General features: G+C 30.7%; 1 pseudogene; it reads left to right on the forward strand.

The window, feature by feature from the left end:
- Window positions 1–265: 265 nt before the first annotated feature.
- Window positions 266–802, forward strand: LOC149155638 (pre-mRNA cleavage factor Im 25 kDa subunit 2 pseudogene; annotated as a pseudogene).
- Window positions 803–6,316: the final 5,514 nt, after the last annotated feature.

A 6,316-nucleotide genomic window follows, 5' to 3' on the forward strand; every position in this document is an offset into this window, starting at 1 on the left:
GATTTCTACTCAAATTGCTTATAATCGGGGACAATCATCGACCTTTGTCAATATAATAAGTCTAAGGTGCCCATAGCTTGCCCAAATTGGCTGGATGTATAGAAATAGGAACGAGATTTGCCTTGACGGGGACGATTGCAAGGTGATAAGAGACATGTGTTCGCATCTAAGCCAAAGATACAGACAAACTAAGGGAAATAGAAGTTCTATCCATTAATTTGATAGCTGATTGCTTGCCCTTTTAATGTTTCGGGCCGCTAATTATATGAAAGTCAATTATATGAAAGAAGGCATGCAGACAAGTGTGGAAGCTATCCTCCTGGTACAGGAGCACAACCATCCCCATATACTGTTACTACAAATTGGAAACACCTTTTGTAAGTTGCCTGGAGGACGCTTAAAGCCTGGTGAAAATGAAATTGAAGGCTTGAAGCATAAATTGTCAAGAAAACTTGTTGCAAATTCAAGTACTCTTCAACTGGACTGGCAGATTGGAGAGTGTGTTGCTGTATGGTGGAGACCTAATTTTGAGACATTGATGTATCCTTATTGTCCACCCCACATTACAAAACCAAAGGAATGCAAGAAGCTTTTTCTTGTTCATCTATTCGAGAGAGAATATTTTGCAGTCCCCAAAAATCTGAAACTGCTCGTTGTTCCACTGTTTGAGCTCTACGATAATGTGTAGAGATATGGTCTGGTTATCTCAACTATTCTGTAGCAGCTGTCGACCAGAATTACTTGCTTAACATTTCAACTCCTTCACGGATTAATACTTTTGGCAGCATTTTTTTTTTTGTAAATGCACATTAGGAATGTTGAATCTTCAAAAAGGTTAACGTAGGTCCAAACAGAACCCATCACACTTCTACTATGTATATAAATATAGAGCATAGTTAATGAAACAATACGCCAGAGTAATACCAAGAGTAATACACACATCACAAACTAGTTGCAACACAAGGTTGAACGCATAAGCACACCATTTCAACAATAGACACACCACTCTAAGAAACCGCGAGGTTTCAACCAAATGCACATAGGTCCAACTCACATATCTCAATCAAATCCAGATTTCACCTTCACGTCGGGTTCACCACATGTGTACACAAGCTCGCAAGGGTTTTGACCACAACTAATTCATTCACAAAAACAAACGCATATATTCAACACTCAAATCGACCACATCTATTGCATTCTCACATTGGTATCAATGTTGTTATCAAATTTTCATTCCACAGACTTCAGGGTTCAACGCACTCACATCAATTTTGGACCTGCGCTCACTAAAGATGTTCAATGCTGCTCCAAGGCTCCAAATTCATGGCATGACATTAATTGAACAAAGCAAATAGATCCTTCAACTTTGACATCTAACAGAGCATTCGCAGATCCAAAAATGTCAGCGCATCATTCATAGAGGAGAATGTTCCTGCCATCAAAAAATAATCAAGAGGAGGCATACAACATAACTATTATGACAACGAATAATGGACAGTGTAACTGTTATGAAAACGTAAGTACACACGTGGCAGAAACAACATAGGAAAGATAAACAGGACAATACATTTATTATTAACAAATGATATACATTTATAGTACATGGTATGACCCTTGGATTCATATCCCAAGTGGTCTCTTTGACTCCTTTTGGTTGTTCAGCTTCAACACCAACCCTTAGAGGATTAAGTGTCCAACAATACATATGAAAATATTATATATAATTTTCTTAAATTATTATGATGATTTATATTTTTCCAATATTAATAAACTATATTAATTTTGAAAAAACCTTGAAAAATAAAATAATATTTAAGAAAAAAAAATTCGAAAAAACAATAAAAATCCTAAAAAATACGACCATCTATATCCCATTTAAAATAAATATTGAAAAATGTAAAATCCTCTTACCACACTATTTCAAAATAACATAACATTGTGATTCAAACACTACATATTATGATTTTGGAAGGCCAAAATCTAATATATATCCGATTTAAAATAAATATTGAAAATTTTAAAATACACTTACCTTAATATTTCAAAATAACATAACAAAACGTATTGTGATCCAAACCATATGTATTGTGATGTCCTAATTTCAAAAATATATTTAAGCAATTTTATCATACTTTGTTTCTTTGTTTCATCATTCAACCATATTGAGATGTTTAAGGAGTCTTAGGTTTTTGTGAAGCTGTTTTACATAACTAATATTCTTTAATATTATATGAAATATGTTTATAAATGATAAAAAAAGTATTTGTGATATTTTTGTTAGTTTATATTTATTTAATATTTTTAATTTCGAGGGATTTGATTTAAATGTATTTTTTATTATATTAAATATTAACACTTCTATATATGTAAATATATTAGTATTAGTTTAAGTTAGAAACATTATCTTAATCATACAATTAATTAGTTGAGAAAATATGTTAATCAAACACTAAATTAGTATTATTTAATTGGACTAAATCTCTCAAATCCAACTAAGTAACAATATTATTCTAAAGTAGTTAATATTACAGAACAATTATGGAATAAATAAAATTTAATATCTCTAATATTTTTTGTTAACAAATACTTGTCTTTGATATTCTTCTCTCTCAAAGTCTTCATTAACATCTCTAGTTCCACTCTTGATCTCCTTAAGCATGGATATCCTAAATTTAATTATTGAACAACATCTACAAATTGTCGCATAACCGAATTTACTAAATAACATCTACAAGTTGTCACATAACCTCACTGTGAGACTGCAATCCACATGCAGGTCGCTGACATATTTCAATCCCCATGCGAGTCTCTATAACTAATGAGGGATCAATATCCCCATCCAAATCTCTATAACTAAGCATGTAGGTCACTGGCATATTTCAATCCCCATGCAAGTCTCCCCATCCAAGTCTCTATAACTAATGAGGGATTGACAAATTCCAAACTCACATTCATCCATATTGAGCTTTACTTAGGGATCGACAAATTCCAAACTCACATTTATCCATATAGAGCTTTACTTCCACTTGATATATTGAAATACATACGCTTCATACCACAATTAATTCCCTATTTACAACCACTTGTTGCCATCAATCGTACTTCACAATTATCTAAGAAAGGAGTTTCATAGTAAATGTTCTAGAGTCATCTTCATTCATTCATTCAATTAATAGTTTATCATCACTTATTTTATAAACTAAAATAATATTAACAAGTGTAATATGGAGAGTGGTTGTTTAATACCCGCTTCTTATACAAAAAGTAATTAATATAAGAAGTTATTGTAACTAAGATAAAATGGATACTACTATATATTTCAAAAAAGACTTTTGCTATAAATAGAAAAAAATAATATTTTTATCTTTTAAACTTATTGATATCATAAAAATATTGGATGCCTCCACGAAAGATTGCAATTGTTTGGAGTTGGTTGATTACTTGTAATTTAAGGGTCTTAGTTGTCAATTCCACCAATTCACACATAAAATAATGTTTAACGAGATTAAATTTGATTGATGGAATTTTTAAAAAGATAATTAATTATTTGATTTTCTTTAAACTTATATTTATATATTTAAATTTTTTTAATAAATGTTTTCATAAATCATTATGATATTCTATGAGCTTAAAGGTTAAGAAGTTGTATTGTAAAAAATACATTTAAATTATGATTTAATATGGGTGTATATGGGATATTTATAATAAACAAATAGATAAAATTTGTATTTGGCCTTTTATAGGTACATTTCTTGATCAATTTTGTCTGGTATCATTTGGAATCGTAAGTTTGAGTTGAGTAATTTGTAAAATCCAAGTGTCCCAAAACTTTTCAACTAAATTCATTTATGCGTTCAAAAACCTATTTAAGCAATGAAAATCACAATCTTTCTCGAAATTCAGTTGTCATATGAAATAAGCCAAAATGTCAAATAAGTAGACTACGCAAAAAAATAAAAAAATCATCTTCAACACTATCAATGTAACATACACGACAATTCTTTCCATGGAATAACATTTTAAAAATTGTTTAAATTCTTCTTACAACATTAAAAAAAAACCAGCAAAAAACTTATTATAACTCAATTATCAAAATAGCAATAAAGATAATCATTACTCACTATTATCTATAAATCTCTGCTCAAACTATTTAACATGCAAAGCTGGATTTGTTTCTTCAACTTGTAAATGTGTCGACAAATGATATATCATGTGATTTATGCCAAAAAAATCTATGGTAAACTTGATATGGATCACACAAGCCTCAATTCAACATTCTTATTCATTATCCTTATTTAACCAAAAAAACTACATTACACAAAATAATCCGATGATAATTTAAAACCCATACAGACTTCTATCCCTTTGGGATACCCAACCTAAATTTAAAAAAAAAAAAAAATGAAATACATATTATACTTGCACCCCTTTGGAATACCTCACCTAAATTAAAAAAAAAAAAATGAAATACATATTATTATACATTGTATATAATGTATTTAAAATTTACCAAAAAGTAATCAGAACAAGATCTAGATCCTCACGCTTCAGGTGGGGATGCTTCACAACTTTTATATGACTAAATAAAATTATTTAACTCCAAGTTTGTAAAAAGAGTTTAGGTCCATAACAACAGGCATGTGAAAAAGCTATAAGCTATTTCCCTGGTCTTCTGAGTGGCTTATTCTTCAATAATCAGACTATGGATATTATTTAATGCTACAAACAATAGGTAGTAATATTTTATATATATATATATATAGTTTTTAATAATTTAAAAAATAATAAATATAGAATTTAATCAATATAAATTTTGGGCCGAATCGGAAATAAAAGCTTGAATGAACATATTTAGAATCGTTTTGGCCAATAAAGCATCATCATATATACAAATTTTCATGAAAACTGGCGTATGAAAAATATACATTTTGAAAGAGGCTGCATTAGAGAGGGTACTATTGAAAAATAGAGTTTGTAGGACCCTTGATAGGAAAACTAATAATTTAGTCAATTAATTAAGCTTGTGTTATTAATATATATATTTACATAGTATAATTGAATCGTCATTTAGGTTACAACATAAATTTTAGGTTTTTATTTTTAATTAATTTTTTTATTCTAGCAAATGTATTTTAAAGCATGGAATTGGTTTTTTGGTCTATTTAAAAGGATAAAATACATTTAATTTTTTTTATCATATCAAATATTTAATTTTATATTTAAATATTTCAAAACGCTTATAAAACCAGATAATAATTTATAAACATAATTCGGCAAATTGATTACAATATAACCCCCTAATAATTTAAGTAGTACAATACCAAGATTTTAATATTGCGAACACTAGTTTCGGTGCATGTCTGCCATTCTCGTATATCAAGAGAATAAGAAATTTTGAATTGACGCCGAGCTAGGTGCTGAGTTCACGATTTTAAAAGCCACAGAACGTCAATACCTTCCCCGGTATTGTATATCAGTTTGACAATGGTAAAGTTTTACTGTGTTGTAGAATAAAACATTAGAAACAACCTATGGAACCACCATTTATCATAATTTTATTTCTTGAAACAAGTCTCTTCAACACACCTAGGTTTTTTTTTTTTTTTTTTGGCAGTTTTGGGCATATGACTTTGTACATCAATTGCTTCCCTGAGTTTTCGTTGATGGAAATGACCAATTTTAGCAATGACCTTTGATTCTTCAATGTAGACATGGTGTTTAGATTTCTCAGCATGTTCTAGAAAGGCAGAAGTGCCGGAGCGATTGTGTGTGATGTCAGCCTCATGCTCACTCATCGTTTGCTTAATAGACCTACCAGTTTCACCAATGTAGGGGATACCACAGGAGCATGGAACTAGGTAGACCCCTTTTGAGTCCTTTGGGTCAATGGGGTCCTTAATCGATCTAAGAGAATTCTTAATGGTCTTGAGAGGTTTGAAGGAAGAGGAGACATTATTCTTCTTGAGAATATGGGCAATCTTGTCAGAGATTCCTTGGATATACCGGAGAAAAACTTTAGACACAATCAGACATAATCGCGCACAATCGATGACATCAGACACAATCCCTTCGGCACTTCTGCCCTTTCAGAACATGCTGAGAAATCAAAACACCATGTCCGCATTGAAGAATAAAAAGTCATTGCTAAAATTGGTCATTTCCATCACCAGAAACTAAGGGAAGTAATTGAGATTGAGAGGCATCCCAAGAACCTCAATAGGGATGATGGCTGGAAATTAAGTAAAATGGTTCCAGCTCTCGCTTCTTAACTCCTCCGTCCTTTTGTGGCTTCATATGTTTTCCCTCTTAGATTTAT

Source organism: Pinus tabuliformis, chromosome 9 (genome assembly GCF_031772625.1).
Source record: "Pinus tabuliformis cultivar Carrire ecotype Pingquan chromosome 9, CPIR1, whole genome shotgun sequence".
Lineage (NCBI taxonomy): Eukaryota > Viridiplantae > Streptophyta > Pinopsida > Pinales > Pinaceae > Pinus > Pinus tabuliformis.